Source organism: Podarcis tiliguerta, assembly GCF_965153285.1.
Source record: "Podarcis tiliguerta genome assembly, chromosome: 6".
Classification (NCBI taxonomy): Eukaryota; Metazoa; Chordata; class Lepidosauria; order Squamata; family Lacertidae; genus Podarcis; species Podarcis tiliguerta.
The window spans coordinates 57,952,156-57,973,367 of record NC_139539.1 but is presented as its reverse complement, the minus strand read 5'-3'; the positions used below and the strand labels follow the sequence as shown (position 1 = coordinate 57,973,367).

Genomic DNA, 21,212 nt, shown 5'->3' with positions numbered 1-21,212 from the left:
GGTCCCAGCACCTGCCAACCTAGCAGTTCGAAAGCACCCCCGGGTGCAAGTAGATAAATAGGGACCGCTTACTAGCAGGAAGGTAAACGGCGCTTCCGTGTGCGGCTCTGGCTCACCAGAGCAGCGATGTCACGCTGGCCACGTGACCCGGAAGTGTCTGCGGACAGCGCTGGCTCCCGGCCTATAGAGTGAGATGAGCGCACAACCCCAGAGTCTGTCAAGACTGGCCCCTACGGGCAGGGGTACCTTTACCTTTACCTTTTAACCTTCTCAAAATTATTGCTTCAACAGCAGAAAAAGACAACCCTGACAGGCATTATTAAGTTCACTGTCCTATTCCTTGGGAGTAAGCCCCATTGAATCGTTTCAGAGAAAGCATGCATTTTTTGAGCTGTAACTCCTTGCAGAGTCCCTTATAGCAAGTGAAGAGAGACCTGTCTTTGCCGGGTGTTATGATACAGACACTGCAGAGGGAGAGAGCCATTTCTTGAGAACTAGGAGGAAACTGAGCCAGGTCTCTGGCCTTGGAGTGGCAGGAGGAATTCCAGTGAGTGATGCAGGGCCCCATGGTTGAAAACCACTCTGCTAAACTAATCCACTCCTGGCAGTTGTTTCTCCAGACTCCCCTTTAAAAGTGCCAGTGAAAGAGATTCCACAACTTCCATAGGCAACTTGTTCCGTTGGCCAGGTGTTCTTACTGCTAGGAAGTTCCTTTCATAAATCTACACTGTAGCTATTCACATTCACTGTCTCCCGTCCACAGTTTCTGCATCAGTGCCCAAACCTCTGCCAACATCTAGATTAAAATGCTGCATTTGCACTATATTTTGATAACCATTTGTACTTGCAAGTGCCAGCTGAAGCATTAGTTTAATGGTGCTCCAAGGTTTTTTGGGGAGAGATAATCTTATCTGCTGACCACAAAAATCAGCTGCACATATTGTACCAGGGCAATCTTTAGTAATGGAGAGGAAATAATACAGCACATGTGCGCTCCAGAATTAAAATTGCTGTATTTTGTGCTTAGCCGGTGGCGGAGCTATTGTGCAATATTTAGACATCTCCAAAAACATTGGACAATCTGTCATTGTAACTCCTCAAACCATAAAGCTCTAATTAAAACCTCATAAAATGTTTTTCAGCAATGTTTGAAAATGTAAAGTAAAACTGCTTTTATGGCTTCACTTTATGAGCCTGTATAGTTTCTAAGGCTTCTCAAAAACATGGAGTATTCCCCCCCCCCCACGAAAAAAAATGCAACTCATGAACTTTGGAGATATTTAGTAGATTTTGTCACTTTTTTTTCTCCATAGGTTTTCACCAATTGCTACAACCCAAACCACAAATAAAGCATTAAAATTATTGATGTGAGCTAAGCAGTCAGGCCAGTGCCAAGAAAAGCACTATTCACTTTGGCTTTTTCTATGTAGCTTTGGAAAATTATTCCCAAGGCTGTAGCAAAGATCACATTTTTCCCTTTCTTCGCTAATAGCAAAAAATATTACCTTTCATGTGCTCTGCTATTTCTGCAGCTGCAGGGGGTGGGGGACTTTGGATGGAGCTGAAGGCAGCTTGCTATGTAGCCAAGACTTGCCAGTCATCTTCATAATTCATTAACTAGCTCCTCCCGCCTCATTTCTTGGATTTGGTAATCAGACTTTTCATTGAAGAAGAAAATCATCAGGTGAACAAAAGGCATCATTTTATTTATTTTTATTTATTTCCTAAAAATGATACCCACACCATACATTTAAAGCACTTTTAAAGCTTCCCACAAAGAATTCTGGAACCTGTAGTTCACCCTTTACAGAGCTACAATTCCCAGCACCCTTAACAAACTACAGTTCCCAGAATTCTTTGAGGGAAGCTGTGCGTTTTACATGTGTGGTGTAGATGTGACCTTGTTCTCTGCTGCTACAGGGTGAAAAAACAGCTCTAATGGTCTTAAGTTAGAAGGGGGTAAATTTCAGCTGAGCATCAGAAGAAACTTTCTAATGGTAAGGATTGCCTCTCTCCATATCATAGAATCATAGAATCATAGAGTTGGAAGAGACCACAAGGGCCATCGAGTCCTTGAGAACAGGCGAAGTCCCGGCAGACTGGAGGAGGGCAAATGTTGTCCCTATTCTCAAAAAGGGGAAAAGAGAGGACCCAAATAATTACCGCCCAGTCAGTCTGACATCAATACCAGGGAAGATTCTGGAGCAGATCATTAAGCAAACAATCTGTGAGCACCTAGAAAGGAATGCTGTGATCACCAATAGTCAGCATGGATTTCTGAAAAATAAGTCGTGTCAGACTAACCTGATCTCATTTTTTGACAGAATTATAAGCCTGGTAGATGAAGGGAATGCAGTGGATGTAGTCTACCTTGATTTCAGCAAGGCATTTGACAAGGTGTCCCATGATATTCTTGTAAAGAAGCTGGTAAAATGCGGTCTTGACTATGCTACCACTCAGTGGATTTGTAACTGGCTGACTGACCGGACCCAAAGGGTGCTCATCAATGGTTCCTCTTCATCCTGGAGAAGAGTGACTAGTAGGGTGCCACAGGGTTCTGTCTTGGGCCCGGTCTTATTCAACATCTTTATCAACGACTTGGATGATGGACTCAAGGGCATCCTGATCAAATTTGCAGATGACACCAAACTGGGAGGGGTGGCTAACACCCCAGAGGACAGGATCACACTTCAAAACGACCTTGACAGATTAGAGAACTGGGCCAAAACAAACAAGATGAATTTTAACAGGGAGAAATGTAAAGTATTGCACTTGGGCAAAAAAAATGAGAGGCACAAATACAAGATGGGTGACACCTGGCTTGAGAGCAGTACATGTGAAAAGGATCTAGGAGTCTTGGTTGACCACAAACATGACATGAGCCAACAGTGTGACGCGGCAGCTAAAAAAGCCAATGCAATTCTGGGCTGCATCAATAGGAGTATAGCATCAAGATCAAGGGAAGTAATAGTGCCACTGTATTCTGCTCTGGTCAGACCTCACCTGGAGTCCTGTGTCCAGTTCTGGGCACCACAGTTCAAGAAGGACACTGACAAACTGGAACGTGTCCAGAGGAGGGCAACCAAAATGGTCAAAGGCCTGGAAACGATGCCTTATGAGGAACGGCTAAGGGAGCTGGGCATGTTTAGCCTGGAGAAGAGGAGGTTAAGGGGTGATATGATAGCCATGTTCAAATATATAAAAGGATGTCACATAGAGGAGGGAGAAAGGTTGTTTTCTGCTGCTCCAGAGAAGCGGACACGGAGCAATGGATCCAAACTACAAGAAAGAAGATTCCACCTAAACATTAGGAAGAACTTCCTGACAGTAAGAGCTGTTCGACAGTGGAATTTGCTGCCAAGGAGTGTGGTGGAGTCTCCTTCTTTGGAGGTCTTTAAGCAGAGGCTTGACAACCATATGTCAGGAGTGCTCTGATGGTGTTTCCTGCTTGGCAGGGGGTTGGACTCGATGACCCTTGTGGTCTCTTCCAACTCTATGATTCTATGATTCTATGAGTCCAACCCCCTGCCAAGCAGGAAACACCATCAGAGCACTCCTGACATATTGTTGTCAAGCCTACCCTGAACCTACCCTGACCCTTTGGGTATCATCTGAGGCCCTTCTTTGTGTGCCTCCACAACGAGAGGTCTGGAGGGTGGCAACATGAGAATGGGCCTTTTCTGTGGTGGTTCCCCATTTATGGAATACTCTCCCCAGGGAGGTTCAGCTGACACCTTCATTATATACCTTTAGGTGCCAGGCGAAAACATTGGTTGTTAACCCGGCCTTTGGCTGATTGACATCCGATGCCCTTTTAAAATGTGTTGTGGAAGTGGGGGGATTATTGGGTTGTCTTTGTTTTTGTTTTAATTATGTATTTTGTGGTGTTTATATTGTGATTTTATGTTGTGAACTGCCCTGAGATCAATGGGTATAGGGCAGAAGAAGAAGAAGAAGAAGAAGAAGAAGAAGAAGAAGAAGAAGAAGAATATCAATTTGATGATGAAACTCACTGGTGATCTTCAAGCAGAAGTTGGGCAGCCATTTCTTGGGGATGACCTTGCTCTGAAATGCCTACCCACAACAGGCGGTTGGGCTTGATGGCCTACAAAGTTCCTTCCCCCTCCATGTGCCTATGAAATCTTGGAAAGGAGCAAAATGCCAAATCAAGAACAAAACTCCATGACAGCTTAAAGAGGACTATTCCAAAGATCTGGTGAGCAGCAATTGCTTCTTGGCTCCTGCACCAACAGCATAAAAAGAAACACATGCCCTTCATTATTGTGGGCGTATCTCTCTCTCTCTCTCTCTCATTATATCAAAAGGACAGCAACCCCAGCAATCTGGCATTTGTGGCAAGGGCACAGCTGTTGAGAGTGGGAGGCTATCCAGTTGGGCAGCAACAAACCTTTGGGGAAAGGAGGAAGGGAATAGCCTGGGAGAAGGCTTAATGAAGAGTGGCTGTTAAGGGCAATGAAAAAGTAAGCACTGGTTCCATTGGGGCTATAGGGAGCAAGCTTGGTACACCCACTACAAGCAAGAGAGTAAGTTATGGAGAGCAACGTGTCCTGCAAGGTTACAGCGTGTCTTGCAACAACAGACGTGTTGCTGAGGGATGTGGCCGTCAGTTACATTCTGAATGGCCAAGGGGAGTGGCTGATTTTTAAAGAAATGTTGCAGTTCTCAAGGACAGCTAGCCAAGTCATGGGGTTGGAAACTGGAAGTAAGCTCAGTACTGCCTGACTGAGCCCATTGACAAGTGACTTTTGAAGGAACCCCTAATTTGGGGTGTATGGGAGCTGGCTAATAACTCAGCAGAGCGGAATAGGCACTCTGCACATGACCATTTTATTTCACACCTTCCGAGACCTCTGGCAAAATAGGCTTTTGGACTGAGCCCTAGCTGGGCTGCCATTTGGCAACCATGGCTAAATTTGACTTCAGTGGGAGCTGATGTTTGGCATTTGCAAGAGGAGACTGCTTCCATCAAGATCCAGCTGCTCAGTCCCAGTCCCTTGCCTCAGAGGGAGCTGTTGTCTGGCAGCTACTAGCAAGGAAGACCTGACTCCATCATGAGCAAAGCCAAGTGCCAACTGCTCCGTCACAACCTTTTGCTGAAAATGCTGCCTGAATGATCCTGGTTCCATATGCATGCTGTGCAATTGCTGTCCCTTTACTAGAAGTGAGTCACAGTGTTCCTTACTTTTCATAATGTTGCGTAAGCCACTTCAAGAGCCTCTCAATGCTACAAGGTGGAATATAAGTATAATAAATCAACAAATAAACACATCTCTTAGAGAGGAAGAGCCCACTAAACCACAGCCAGGCACGGTAGTATTCTATAGGTCCAATAATACTGAAGAATGAAAATGAAATAATTGAACTTCAGCTAAAATAAATGAATCCTTAATAACCTTCCAGTAGAAAATATCTCATCTGCCAGGGCTAATAGTTATTTGTCTGCAGCTTGAAAACAAATGTAAAACTGTTTGCTTTATCTGTTTCATTAGTGACAAATCTTTGTCTAAGGTTTCGTTTCTCTTCTTCTCCTTTGCCAGTGCTGAGCAGATAAAACTACTACATAGTAAAATTCCACCCAACCTTCCGATGCTTTCAATCACAGCAGTAAATGTTACTGTGTTTCAGCTACTGGCTTTTGCTCAATGGTCTTTCTCAGCACCTTAATTATAGCGTACACATCCTGATGGACTAGAAGGAAGGTTGACTCTCAAAGAACATAGATGTTGCAACTGTGGAATGCAGGGTTTTGTTTTTTTGTTTTGCGCTCTCTCTCTCTCTGTGTGTGTATGAAAGAGAAGACTTTGTAGAACAGAAGCAAAACAGTAAACAATATTGATCTAAAAATATCCAGGACACAAGACACTACTTTGCATTTGCCCCATCATTTTTGACATTAGCAAATTAACTCCTGGAGTTGCTAGTAGGATTCCTTTGCCTAAGAGCATTGGTGGAATGTGACAGAATTTCTTTGAAGCTGCAATGGGTTTCGTGTGCTAATGTGCAACCTGTTTTCAGGGTCATCAGAACGGAGGCTGTGTAAATATATATATTTATATAATGCTTCAGGACATGTACAGATGGCTCCCCCTGCTCCGCGGAAGAAATAATAAACAGTTCCAATATAAAGAACAGAAAGGGTTGGTTGGTTTGTTTTTTAAAAAGCAAGCTTGAGAGACCCAGATTTATTTATTTTTTAAAAAAGGCCCCTCAAATTGTTGTTGTTTTTTTGAGTTGTTGTTGTTGTTGTTTGGTAATCAAAATATGCCCCAGTGTGTCTATTTGGCCTACAAAATCACAGGCTGTTCCTGGAATGATTTTTATGGAATAACTTAGTTTCCAAACAACTTATTCCAAATCATATACAGGGCAATCTATGACCACTGTGAGCTGATGACAACTCCTCACCTTGCACCAGCTTAGGCAGGGAAGCTCCAGCAAATCCTAAACATGCTGGGAAGCTGAATGATCCACCTGCCTCTCAACAAGAAGCCCTGAAGCCATTGCTACTTCTCTGTGACGGTTCCCGTGAAGAATGGAGTGCCACGGACCTGCACTTCCTAACCAGGCACTGTCGAAATAGCAGCGATCATGGGACATAGGGTATTATATAACCCAAACCTGTTTGGAGGACCCCAGTGACTGACTGATTCTGCCAGAACAGAAACTTGTTCTTTCTCCTCCAGGTCATTATGGCTTGGAATTATGGTCTTTGAGTACAGCAGATATTTTGGAGTACAACTTCCATCAATCACAGGGAGCAGTAGTTCAAAAATATGTGGATAGCACCAGGTTGGCAGAGGCAGCCTTGTGATGGTTTAACTCATACAATTAACAGAACTGTTTGTAGTTTCATGTAAACGTATGATATATATATGCCTCAATTTCTAGTTTTCCCAATGTTTTCATTATCTGCCTGTGCCATTGAATCAAGTGGCTGGATCCAGTAGTCCCAGGGTGAATTCAAGTACAGATATTTAACTGCTGAGGTCAAAACAGCAGCTGACTTTGCGTGGTTTGCACATGTCGTCCTGTTCTGGCAGATGGCTTAAGATGTGCCCAGAAAGCATCTCAAAAACATTTCAACAATTGCCCATGGAAACTCATTTCCTAAGGATTTTTCCTGGCCTGTGGATCTGTATGTCAAGGCTTTCACAAGACGAGTGAAACTGCTAGCTTTGCCTGATGCAAAATGTCCATGTGAATGACATGCCATGTGAATGACAAGTTCCACAAGCCAGAGCAGATGGTTTCAGCATTACAGACTTGTTGCATCAAAGACCCATCGGAAACGAGCGTGGAAACCTCCACTTCATTTAGCTGCTATCTGATCGGGTCCTCTCTGTCTGTGGAAAAAGACATTCCTTGCACCGCTAACCGGCATGACGCTGCAGCTGACGAAAACCCAACAGACTAACCAGCCAAACTAGGGCATTATTGCTTTGGGACCTTGAAGCTGTAGCTGAATGCCCCCCAACCTCTTTCCATTCTCCCCTACGGAATTTTAGTAGGTCAGATCTAATATAAGAGCAAAGAGCATTTATTGGAAAGCCGTGTTCAGCCTAACTCTGAAAACCACAAGGCCCGGCAGTTCCAATACTTGGACTCTTTTTCTCATGCTTAATGGCAGGGGCTTTGGGTAGCAAGCCCAAGCTATCCTTGTCTCCTTGGCATCCTGCCAGCTCCAAATAATAATCCATTAACGTCTGCCCCACTGGCATCCTTGCCAAATGCGAAGGATATCTTTTAAATAAACACTGGCAGTTCCCAGTCAGACGAAAGCAAGGGAGGAGAGGAAAAACAATCCTTGACATTTCAGTGACTTTGCAGGGCTAGCTGACACCTGGTACTACCCTGATCTGGTGGTGTTTATGCTGAGCTTCTCCTCTTGGCTCCTACGCGGACTTTAAATAGAACTGGAAAGGCATAATGATAGCAGTATCTTTCTTGGACATCCACCGCAGCTCTCTCTCCCTCTCTCTCTTTTTCCCCAAGCAAAAGGGAGAGCCTGATGTTAACATCAACATCTGCGTTGCTGTCTTCCTCTGAAATTCAGAAAAACAGCTTAGCTGGCCAGCATGCCCCACGCCCTTTGTCAACAATTTTCCATTTCTCCCCACACTTAGCAGCTTGGATGGAGTCTGTTTTCACATGTTTTCACATGCCTTCTGTTGGACTAGATGACCCTCGAGATCCCTTCTGACTTACAATTCTGTGATTGATTCCTGCCTGTTGGTTCTCTTAGCCTACCTAGCTTAAACAGCCACACAGATCGTTTTCAGAAGACCAGTTACCGTAGTATCTCTGCACATCTTCAGGGGTTCCCCAAACATATCACCCCCTTCCCTTTCAGTTTGTTTTATTTACACACACACACACACACTCCTCATTTCGCCCTTGGTGACCTTTTAGAACGGTTTGACACATAATGCTCAATATTGGTTTTTTGCTTGAATTGGTTTGCAGCACAAGTTTTAAAATGGCTAAGAATGTACATTTGACTTAAAACATCTCTTTTCTTCTTGCACAAATGCTGTATTGGATACAATCCCATCTAATTCATATGTTACACCCTAGGAAAGGGTGTGTGTGTGTGTGTGTGTGTGTGTATTAGCTACTGAGAAATTAAAATTATATTTACAAACCAAAGACACGTGTTCTCATACAATTTTAATCCAGCTGAACATAAATAAATAAATGCAGCTTTCTATCTTCTATTAACATCATTCACAACAGCACAAATGCTTTTCATTTAATGTGTGAAAAAATGCCACATTATCCTAGCTCTTTATGCCCTTCAGTAACAACAAAATGAATTTTTAACAATGCTTGTCATTATAATGGGTGGAATGGGACAAAAGAAAGAGCTTGCATTTTACCAGGATTTGAGATGGGAGGGAGGTGCAATCCATCTATGATCACCCTCTGAATGGAAGTATCCTGCTTCAGAGATCTTGAACACAGAGTAGAAAAGGATAGTTGCGGGGTAAATAGCTACACTGAACACCAAAATGGGTAAATCCTGATAGCAGATTTATCCCTATTTTTGGTGTGTCACCATCCCAATTACTCCCCCATATGACTCCTATTTAAAGCTTTTTATAAAGATTCCTGCAGCTTGACTGACACATTGAGCATCCCATGTAACTTAGTGCTTAGAATCCCATTTGATTTTTCTTTTAAAGTTACCAGGTCTTTTCTCTAGCATCAATGATTTCACTTCACTAAACAGGGTTAAATTTATGCCAAGGCTCAATTGGGCTTAAAACTTGCTTGGAATCCTATGGCTCAGTTGCAGAAATATAGTTGCTCTAAGCATGAATGGCGTATCTCTCTTTCACAACCAGGTTAACAGCCTTGAGGGATCAGAGAGAAGAGATGGGGAGAAGATTAACAGCAGAAGGAGGCAGGGCATTGAAAGCTACCCTTCCTCTCATCTCCAAAAATACTAGAATAGGCAACTGCTAATCCCCCTCTCCTTCCATTCTCTTCATGCAGTTCTAGTTAATGACCACAGACCCACAACTCGAGGTCCTGCAAACACAGAAAACCTCCCAAGACAGAGGCAGAAGGAAAACCCAGAGTTTGTTGATATGCTACTCCGGTTTTGCCAAGTGTTTTTTGGACAAATGAGCCTGCTCAGCCCCACCTATCTCCTTTCTGAAATGCAACACCACTCACTAAATGGGAGGGAAGTGTCAGCAGCACTTGTATGAGCAAGTTCTATCATTGCCCCTCACCTAGAAGCTCAGCTGCTGGCTGGCAGCGACTGTAGTTCTGCAAGGACCACAGGCATTGGGCAAAGTTTCTAGGGCATGCGCTAAGGCGACATAAAATTTGTGGGCGTGTGAAGCTGCCTACATGAAGCAAGGTCATAATAGTGCAACTCTCTCTGCAAATATGGCATAACTTTGTGTGCAAGCTGAGAGGCCAGCATTTTATTTTTATTTTTTTAATGACACAACTGCTGGAGTTAGAAAAGGAAAAACAGTGGCTGTTAGTACAAGATGATTTAATGGCATTCTGCCTTTGTTGTCAGGCTGGGTGTAGCCCCTCAGTCTATAATACAGGAGCCTCCCTGTTGATGAGAAGAAGAAAAAGTATAATCAGGGACAACAGTGGACTGGTTTCCCCCAGTTCTGTTGACCCACAATCAACACCATGTATTTAAAGCACATTCAGTGCATGTTTAAAGCATATTGTTTCCTCCCACAAAGATTCCTGGGAATTGTAGTTTCCCTTCTCACAGACCCACAATTCCCATAACAAACTACAGTTCCAGGAAAAGCAGATGATCCTTAAGGGTTTGTGAGACAATACAGGACCAGGGCAACAAGGGGCATTTCTGCTGGTCTCAGGCACTCCATCATCCCCATCTGGATTTGGGCCTGAAAGGCCAAGGGAAAGTGGGGGTGCTTGTAGAGTAAGTTGTAAGCAAGCACAATCTGTGACATTGCACAGCATCATTGCTCAGCATGGTGAATGTCTATTAAGGCACCAGCCTTAGCTTACAATCCCCAGACTTTCGGAGCTTGAGCCAATAGGAGATAGCCAGTTAACTCCCAGTTAACCCTGGCAGGGTTTTTATAATTGGATTTGGTTTTTCGGTTTTGGTTTTGAAAAAAAGAAATGTATCAAAATACTATATTCTGTTAAGCATGAAAGATGTTGCTGGACTCCCATCAGCAAAGCCCAGGTTCCACAGCCCTGGATTACTTGCATGCAAGCTTTCAGATTTCACAAAACCCTGCATCAAGCCAGAGATAGCAAAATTTCAGGAATAAGGGGAGAAGGAATGAGACAGGCTTTTATTTATTGCGTTGCCTTTCCACTGTGCCTGTCTAAAGCTTGCACCAATCTAAACTGAAGTAAAATGCATTATTTTACTAACTTCGTAGCCACAGTTATGCAAGTTTTCAATGAGAGGAAACAAAATGCTTCCTTGCTGAATGCCAAGAATGAGAGATTATATTTAATGCCATCGAAGTGTAGAAAGTAGGAATTGAGCCAAACTGAAAATAGACGGCAGCTACATATCGCTGTATTTTTAGTCTGAACATGTTACTCCACACCCTGTGTGGCCCATATATGGCAATCTGTGTTAACTTCCTGTTTTGGTTTCTCAATACTGGTGTCACGTTAGTTTCAGTTTCTGAGGTAACACAAAACAGAGCCGGTGTGGGCAGAACGGAGCAGCTGGAAACATTCCCAAAAGATAACAGATTAGTCCCCTCTGTGCACTTGAGAGATCTCTGGTGGAAAAGAGAGAGAATTTGCAGAGTGAAAACCAATGTGCTGAAGTGAATTGGAAGTGGTCTGGACAAAGTTTTGCTGTATTCTGAAAGATCTGCTTTCAAGGCAGAGAAACATCACTCTTGTTCTGCCTACAGATGCACATGCTTTGTGTGGTGAGATCTCCGTGCATCTACACTCCCAACCCGCTTTGAGTCAGCTATACAACCTTCGTCAGAGAACTGAGTTCAGGAGGAATCACTTATCCAAGTAGAAGCAAGCAGAATCTTTCAGCTAAGTCATCTCAGTGGTCTGAATTTCTGCTAAGGAAGCCAGGCAGTCAAAAGCTGTTGCCTGCAGCTGATGCCAATTGTTCTGTGAGGGTTTGGTTTATGGTCACCTCAGGATAACAGTTCTCCAGGAATCTAGTTATCTCTAATCTAGTAGTTCTAATCTTCCAGTTCCTGGAGGGCCAGTGCTAGCTAACTGATGTCTGTCCATGGTCAAAGAGTACATTCTGTGCCATGCCTGTCATCAACTCACATTCACATGGGATCCGTTCAAATGTTTTCCTCTTTTTTTTTGCAAATGTGAGATTCAGTCCAGGAAATTCTACCATGCAAAGTGTCTGTCAGAGCTGCCTCACTGGCTGTGCACAAATCATACACTTAAAGCACATCCCTCCTTCACAAAGAATGCTGGGAACTGTAGTTTACCCCTCACAGAGTACACCTTCAACAAACCACACTTCCCAGGATTCTTGGGGGGGGGGTGCTTTAAATGCATGCTGTGTACACAGCCATTGTCTCCTCAACTGGTTTCTTCATTGTACATGTGGAGCATTTTCCCGTTCAAAGAAGGGAGACTTGGGAAACCTCAGTGGTAGTGGGCATGTTCTGCGTGCAAAAGGTCCCTGCATCAATCCCTGACTTCTCCATGTAGAGCTGGGAATACCTCCTGCCTGAAACCCTGCTGGTAGTCACTGTCAACACTACTAAGCTTGATGGACCAAGGATGTGACTCAATATGAGGCAACTTCCTATGTTGCTGTGAAATGTTCTTGTATACCAGAGCATAGCTCTGTTCATCAATTCTAGAGTTGTTGGGTGAGCTTTGCTTATTACACAGAATAACAACTGGGACCTTCCACAAAACGTTGTAGTATGAAGTACAGTGGTACCTTGGGTTACGTACGCTTCAGGTTACATACGCTTAAGGTTACAGACTCTGCTTCAGGTTAAGAACTTTGCTTCAGGATGAGAACAGAAATCGTTCTCCGGCGGTGCGGCAGCAGCAGGAGGCCCCATTAGCTAAAGTGGTGCTTCAGGTTAAGAACAGTTTCAAGTTAAGTACGGACCTCTGAAACGAATTAAGTACTTAACCTGAGGTACCACTGTAGTATGAAGCACTCTTGTTCAGGCTTCCAGCCAGCAAACCATGCACCTTTTCAGGATATTTATTTATTACATTAATATGCCACCTTTTCTTCCAAAGAGCTCAAAGTGCTGTCCCTGGTTCTCCCCCACCCCCCGCCATTTCATCCTCATGACAACCCTTTGGGGTAGATAAGGCTGAGAAATGGTGACTGGCCCAAGGTCACCTAGTGAACTTCATAGCTGAGTGGGGATTTGAACCCTGGTTTCTCAGGGCCTAGTCCAACACTCTAACCATTATTCCATCAATCTCCTTGCAATATTCACTCAGCATTCCAGTGCCAGCCCTGAGCATGCTCAGTCCTCATTGGGTCATTTTGAGGCTTGCCATAAGATTTTCTATTTTCTATTTCTGCAAACCTTGGAGTTTCCCCACCTCCGTCTTGCTGCTTTGGCTGCCGAAAGAAAATAAGTTTGCTGTTAGAATAGGCTGAAGGATTATTGGTTCTCTATTTGTTCCAGGGCTAGGCTTTGGCATTGAGAATAAATCCCGAGCCTTGCTAAATCCCGGTTAAAATACGACGCTGGTCAGTGTTTCAAGAACGCTACTAGTGTTTTTTCTTCTTCAGAAGGGTAAGTTTCCAGTTCAGCAGAACTTACTGACCTTCCAGATTACAGCAACAACAGCCTTGGTGATGAAGTGGCCAGTGTGATAATCGGAGGGAGATAAAGAGAAGTGTTTGACTGGAACAGCAATACCAGGAAGCGACTGAGACACCACATGACAAAGGATGCTCGCTCTGCAGGGAAGGGAAGTGTTTACTTAAGGGCTAGACTTTTACTAGTCTTCTCCAAGGGTGGTTTGAGTTACCTGACCCACTTGCATTAGCAAATTGTAATGCAGACACTGTAAATAGCCACCACACCCTTGAGCGGGCAGACAGGTTGTTTGTCAAATGGATCCAGCCCAGCACCTTTCAGTTTCACTCTAAATATACAGCAGCTCCAGTGCTAAGTGACGCTGCAAAGTCAGGAGAAGCAGCTTGTTTTCCAATCAGCTGCTCCAACTGCTGCCAAACAAACCAGAATGGAAAAAAACACTGAAGAGATGGCACCCAGTAAGCCTAAAATTCAATGCTTGAGCCCTATTTTCGTCAGAGAAATGTTGGATGATATGCTATTGAGCATTACTGCACAACTGACCCCCAGAAAAAAACACCAGTCCGGAGGGGCCTTTCCCCACAGGACTTCTTCTATGCTTATCCATCCTGACTCCTGTTCCTTTGGACCTTTGAGCATCATACCTTTTGTTTATTAGGAACCAGATATCATAGGCCTGTCAGATCAATGTATTTTGACTCCCCGCGTCTACATACCGTATTTTTCGCTCTATAAGATGAACATTTTCCCCTCCAAAAATTAAGGGGAAATGTGTGTGCGTCTTATGGAGTGAATGCAGGCTCATTGGCTTCAACGAAAGCAACGCGAAGCCTCAGAAGCGCAGTGGGAGCGCTCCCGCCGCACTCCGGAGGCTTCGGGTTGCCTTCACTGAAGGTGAAGGCAATGTGGGAGAGGGAGAGCTGCGCAGCGCCCCTTCAGCTAAGCGGGAGGAGAAATGGAAGGGGCTCCGTTTCTCCTGCTGCTTCGCTGAAGGGGCGCTGCGCAGAGAGGGGGAGATTTTTTTTTTTCTTGTTCTCCCCCTCTAAAACAAGATGCATCCTATGGTCAGGTGTGTCCTATAGAGCGAAAAATACGGTGGATTTCATGATTGTGTAGACTGCCGTACCCCCTCCCGCAATCACAAGCTGGCTTGGCACAATTATTCTTGCATAAACACGATTTGCAGGTCCTGACAACTGGAAGCCATGTTTACTTGTAGTTCATGTGGGTCCCCCCACCCTTCCCTAAATGTACCTCATCAACCATTCATTACCAGGCATGGTATTTGGTCTGATGGCTAAATTCCAAAATATTCTTCTGTTTCTACTTAGTCCATCCCTTTACTTAAATGATTACTTCTCCACTCCAACACTATTAAAAATATTCCTTTCTTATGCAAAACAAAAGCGCATTGTTGGCTTTTTTAAAAAAACGGTAAAACAAAAGGTTATTATTCTCTTCTAATCTATGCAGAACTCTTTGCTAGGAGACAGGTTGTTTGTTCCATTTTTGTTTTACTCCTTTGCAAGTACAAAATGCATGCATGTATGTGTGTGTGTTTGCACTTCCTATCCACCCCTCCACACAATAGGGAGTGAAGTTTCAAGGAACAAAAGCGGAATGTAATTTGACTTCAAGGCCTTTTGTAGGTAGGCTTCCTTTAAGAACTTAATCTGAGGACAACAAATCAACCTATGAAACACTACTTGTGAATAGCAGCTGTAAGCAGCAAGAAAACAAGAGAGACCCTCTCAAAGTACACACCTTTCCTTGCATCAGGCCCTTGAATCGTTGAAGAAGGGATGTAGCAATCTCACAATCCTCAGACTATTTGATCCAATTTTCTGCAAGGGCAAGGAGGTGAAAGGGGGGGGGGTTGCATCTATTTCCACTCACTCTGTAGGCAGAACCACAATTTTTCTTGTTCCTTTGAGCACTCACAGCCCATTCATGGTGGGAAGATTTTCAAAAGACACTGTTTATTGAATGACACAAGGTGTGGATCATGAGTCACACTGCCTAGGTTACATTTTTAGAAATATACTATCGGCAGCCCGTCTTTATTCTCCTCGCTCCCACATGAATGAATAAGATGATTGAAGGTGCCACTGTAACTCTTTACCAGGTAACACTTATGCAAACCATATGCAAAAGTTACCAGGAATTTGATTGCATCTATAAGTTACAAGAGATAGGGACTATGAGAAGTGCAAGTGTGCATAAGACAAGCTCCAGCCTAATTGTGGTTATTGCCATCACCAAGATCTTGGTCAAGAAAGTATGTCAAAGGAGATACTGTCATTGTGGTATCAAATGACAATGGACAAGGTGAAGGGGAAAGTTTGGGACATGAGGGACTCTTGGGAAGTATACTTTTGAACAGGGATTTAGAAAAGAATTTTTCAAGGTCAGACTTAAAGCGACCCAAACATCTGGTTCTAAATACCACCTCCAAGTTCTTAAACTGCATACAGCCCCAAGAGTGGCAGGCTTTGAAATTCATCTCTGGCATATGACAGCGCCTTTGACATGGTTTATCCAGATGGACTTAATCTTATGTTCCAATATGATCACAGTATAAATATCTCCATCTTTCCCGACCTCCCCAGTGGTATGGTAGATTTCACTATAGAGTATGTATTCTGTTTAGAGATTATATCCAGGTCTCTTAATGCATTGGGTTGGCTTTCCAGCCCCCCTCTTGTTGAACACTATAGGAGTAGTGTCACTTACAAGGGAGTAAGCCCTATTGGAGACCATGGGACTTAATTGTAATAAATATGTCTTGGATTGCGTTGCTGCTGCTGTACAGCTTCCAGACAGGTAAACTGTAATTAGACCTTACCTATGAGATCTGAGAGTATTGGCAAGAGAGCGATAGCTCAGCTTGTTTGGCCTCAGATGTATTTGCTTTGTAAAAGGTTTAATCCATCATCAGGATTCGCTCCTGGAAGGCTTAAGAACATAGTGTAAAAGTAGAACATAACAAATGTCTCCTGCTGGTTGTGAGATTGCAGTGAATTCTAAAGAAGGGCACTTGAAGCTTTGCATCCTATGCATTCTAACTTAGAAGTAGTTCTTAATTTCTAGAAGAAATATGCCAGGGCTCAAGACTCATCATCTGATAGACCTTTGTGTTGTGTGGAGACTTGTAGTGAAGGAAATGCCGAACACATATAGCTGTATCTGTTTCATGGATTCCAAGGTTAAGGCTGAGCACAGAAAAGAGATGCTGGAACAGAGCCATGGCAGAAATAAAGCTCTACTTAATTAGTTCATCAGAACTACCCAGTGCTGTGCAACATCTGTCTGTTCACTTCAGAACTTGTCTCATTGGCTCAGTTAGTGTGTTGCCTGGGAGGCTAGAACAGTAGGGCTGACTTCATGCTTCACCTTAGAAATGAAATAGAGACTCATCTTGTTTTCTGAATTCTCATTTGTTATTCCCACTTACAGTGGTACCTCAGGTTAAGTACTTAATTCATTCCGGAGGTCCATACTTAACCTGAAACTGTTCTTAACCTGAAGCACCACTTTAGCTAATGGGGCCTCCTGTTGCTGCCGCGCCACTGGAGCCCGATTTCTGTTCTCATCCTGAAGCAAAGTTCTTAACCTGAAGCACTATTTCTGGATTAGCAGAGTCTGTAACCTGAAGCATATGTAACCTGAAGCGTATGTAACCTGAGGTACCACTGTACTAATATGAGACATCAACAAACACCTGCATCTTTTTAATTGTTTGGCAGAACTGGCTGAAATTTGCAGGCATAGTAGCCCCTTGTGAGCGGATGAATCCTGTTAGCCACCCACTGAGCAGTGGGACACCATGTCCCAAGTAGTGGTGGCTTCAAAGCCATTTCTTTGGGAGCCTTGAGCATCGCTGCTGCTGCTGCTTCCAGAGAGATTCAATCACCTCAGACTACTTCAGACCCAAGTTGCTTCAGAAGCAGTCCAAATACCTCCAAAGTGAGGTAATCTGTCTCACATTCTTGCCTCGTCCAAGGCTTTTGCATATGGTATGCATAAGTGTGCATATGGCTGCAACTTTAATTTCAGTTACTCTTGCCATGACTCTCTATTCTCCTTTCTTTAGCCACTGAGCATACTTATTAAATATTAAGATCTGGAGATTTCTAACAGTTTTTTCCCTCTCCCCACATCTGGAACAAGCTAATCGAAGCTTACTCTTAGGTTATGAGCATACTTTTATGTTCAGAGACGTTATAGGTCCTTCTACAAAAACAAAATTTGTTTAAGGGGGGGAGAGAATGAACAGCTCACTATATGTACAGTAAAGCTGTTTAAAATGCCTGCAGGTGTTACATAAATAGGTGCTTGGTTCACAGAGGTAGCAAACAAAGCTACTGGGGCTAGGCATGTAAAATACCAATTTCAAAACATGGCAGGCATGTTTAGGCATTGTTATAGGGCACCATAAATACTCAGAAGATGACAAAAGATTCTCATGTGCTCCGAGGCTTTCTTGCTGTGCCACATGATACACCCACAATCAGAGGCAGAATGACTCTCAATACCAGTGGCTGAATTCACAGGTGGGGAGAGTACAGCTGTTGTTCTCAGATCCTGCCCCTGGCCTTCCAAAAGGCCACTGTGTGACTAAAGTGCTGGTCCGTTGCCTTGATCCTGCAGGCTCTTCTTATGTTCTTAAATAATATGTATGTATTTATTTGTGACATATTAGAATGATGCTATTATTGGTTGGTTGGTTTTGGTTGCTTGGTTTTTGTTATGCTATTGTATGCTGCTTTGTGAAGGCTTGCCTGAAAAAGCAGGGAATAATTATGTAAGATGAATAATGTCAATAAATACCCATGGTCTGTTGAGTAAATACTTGGGAGTTGTTTTGTATAGTGTACACTGGTGATCCTCTGATCTATTCAGGGTGGATGGTGGTAGATGATCTGATTTACTGGGCGAAAGCCATTTGCTTAGAGCACTAAAACTTCCACCCCGGACTCACTTACCTGGAAGGAAGTGCTTTGAACATAATGGGACTTATTTGTGAATGTTAATTATTATTAATAAGATTAGACATGCATAGGATTTTGCTCTCATTTATAAATATGCGAGCCTTTTTCAAGCCTTGATAATGAACCTCAGAGTCTTTCACCTTCTACAAAGCCCACTAAAAACCACAGCCTTTAAGCATAGGTGCCCTGCAGCTCCCACCAACTGCACCCCAGCGCTCCAACAATTCAAGATTTCTTCTCATATCACATCAGTGGTTGTACTTCCTATTAAGTCATTCTCTAACAATTATTACATGTTTGAAGTTAAGGATGTGGCTTTCCAATAAGAATGTGCTTTCAAATTAAGAATATATATATATATATATATATATATAATCAAGTAGTAAATTCTAAAGGAATAAAGGCGCCCTTGCAGCTAGGCTGTAGCCAAGGCACTGGGTGGGAGTCCTGTGACAGCACTCCACAACCGACAGTATTAACACTGAACAATGTATCCTTTCCGCACTTCAGTTTTCCTGTTTGATAAATGGAGCTCACTCTTGTGATGAAAACGGGACATAATGAGACTTCAGGTGCCTTTTGATTCCCACATTAAGAGGTGATGTTCCAGTTCAAAGTGTGCGGCATTTGTAGTGGTTTCCAATTTCCTGAAAACATGTTGTTCGCAATAACATGTGGTTAGTGGAAAGCGAGGAAGTATTAAATCTTGGACTCATATCAATTTGGCTGAAAATACCAGCTAAAGACATCCTCTTTGAGTATTTATTCCAATTTCCCACATCCAGGTAGCCCCAGCAGAGCAATAAAACTGAAGATCTATGGAAACGTGCCTGACAACAACAGGCCGTTCTCTAGCCTGCAAGCAGCTGGCCAACTGAAGACACCCTGGACTTTGCTTTTCTTTTAAAAAATGAGTGAAAGACAGGAACATTCCCCTATGTATCAATCCCACGTGCTATTTCATGCCTCCTATTTACCAGAAATGGTTGCTATTTTTTTTTCCTTTTTATATCCCTAATCTCAGACTGGGGGGGGTGGGGGGGTATATGCATTGGGGCTCTAGTGCATATGGATATAAAATGCAGCCTGGATGCAGAACTATGGAACAATATATTGAGTAAGTCATAACATTTACTTATCTTGAATAAGAAAAGAAAACACCTTCTTTACTTTCCATTTTAAAAAAATTCCTTATGAAAATTAATCAGAATTTTAGTGTGACGTCGTAATAAGCACAATTTTAGATGCAGTTTTGACTATTAGTCCTTTTCTTTTTCATCTGAGAGGGTAAATTTCAGCAAGCAATTTTCCTTACTATAATGCACGTTTGTATGTCATATTCACTATTGTCTCCATTATTATTATTATTATTATTAGTAGTAGTAGTAGTAGTAGTAGTAGTATTTGCACACTTCCCAAAATATATGCATTTTTGTAAATGTCAGTTGGAGAGCCACACTGCAAAATTAAGTGTGACTATCAAAGATTAGCTGTGTTTTGAGTAAGTGTATTGTTTTGGAAAGTGCGAATTTGATAGATTCGACTTCAAATGTGTACTGAATTGCATTTCTCCTCCACCCCTAGAAGATGACCAGAACTGAAGTGTGCAAGTCAGTGGCTGGCAAACTGAAGGGGCAGGTGGTAGGTGCAGGTCTGTGTCAGACAAGATGCTAACAACTCTGGTAGTCAGCAGCCAAACTGAGGGGACAGACGACATTCATGTGTGTTTCTTGGAACCGCGTGTCCTTTCAGTAGTCCTGCCTGGCACACTTTGTACTACAAAGCCAATGTCTGCCCTGAAGCACAGTGAAGAAGAGAAGCAGACAGCTATGAGTGGTTGAAAACAAGCTACTTTTACATTCCTACACTGTGTTTTCCCTCCCAGAAGTCCTTAAGGTGAGAGAACATTCCAAAGCGTGTTCATGATGCTTGAGCAAAGCACAGCAACAAAATACTGTGGTACCTCGGGTTACATACGCTTCAGGTTACAGACTCCGCTAACCCAGAAATATTACCTCAGGTTAAGAACTTTGCTTCAGGGTGAGAACAGAAATATTGCAGCAGCGGCAGCAGGAGGCCCCATTAGCTAAAGTGGTACTTCAGGTTAAGAACAGTTTCAGGTTAAAAACAGACCTCTGGAACGGATTAAGTATGTAACCAGAGGTACCACTGTAGTTGTTAACAGTTGTGGCATAGTGTAATTAAGGAATTCCAAACCCCCTTCTCTTTAACTTGTTGGTTTTCTTTTTCATCTGAGGGGGTAGGTTGACATATCTGTATCCCTATGAGTTGGAAACACCAATTGAAAAAAGGACTGTGTCATTCAAAGGTTGGGGGAGCACTCCCCACCTGAAAACAATGTGAAGTCAGGACCTTGGAAACCTACAAAGCCTCTTTTCACGTGTGAATTTGCTTGGCGGGGGCAATACCAATGAAAAAAATATATACGGGGTCCTTATCTTCCTGCCAAGATCCCTGAAGTTCACTGGTGACTAACATGACTTGGGACTTGCACGTTAAAATCACCCCTAGATAAAATTTCCCCTCCTGCTCCAAATCGTAATGAAAATGTATAAGCTTCTACTAAGCCACAGGTTGCTTATACTGGTCAGAATGTGAATTAAATGAATGTGATAATTTTCTGATTTCTGGTATTTCCCCCCTACCAACAATCTTGGATTAATGCCGTAAGTTGTATTTTAAAAACTAAACTGTCACCATTTTTAAAAGAGAGTGTTAAGAAACAATATTTATTATTTTTCCATGTACAGCAGATCCCAAACTGCCTTCTCATCCTATGTCAACACTTTTCTTGCTTTCCCATAAACATATACAGATGAAGGCACAGGAAAATGTTGATGGAGAAGGAAAATATCATTACAGAAGCACATTAAGTCATAGCAAAGTAATGTGGCTACCAGCTGGTTTCTGTTAATGC

At 43.0% G+C, this 21,212-nt stretch overlaps 1 protein-coding gene across 3 annotated transcripts in view; it reads right to left on the bottom strand.

Annotated features, from left to right (window-relative positions):
* The window catches only part of LOC310680970 (uncharacterized protein), a 133,548-nt gene that overhangs the window by 42,053 nt on the left and 70,283 nt on the right, over nucleotides 1–21,212 (bottom strand). Inside the window, exon 3 of one of the 3 annotated variants that reach the window (XR_014513029.1) lies at nucleotides 10,048–10,096. The exons of 1 other annotated variant lie outside the window; for it this stretch is intronic. The gene's annotated coding sequence lies outside the window, so the exon portion shown is untranslated. Of the gene's footprint in view, nucleotides 1–10,047; nucleotides 10,097–15,047; nucleotides 15,128–21,212 lie in introns of those variants that run through there. One more of the 3 variants, XR_014513025.1, reaches the window with a different exon arrangement.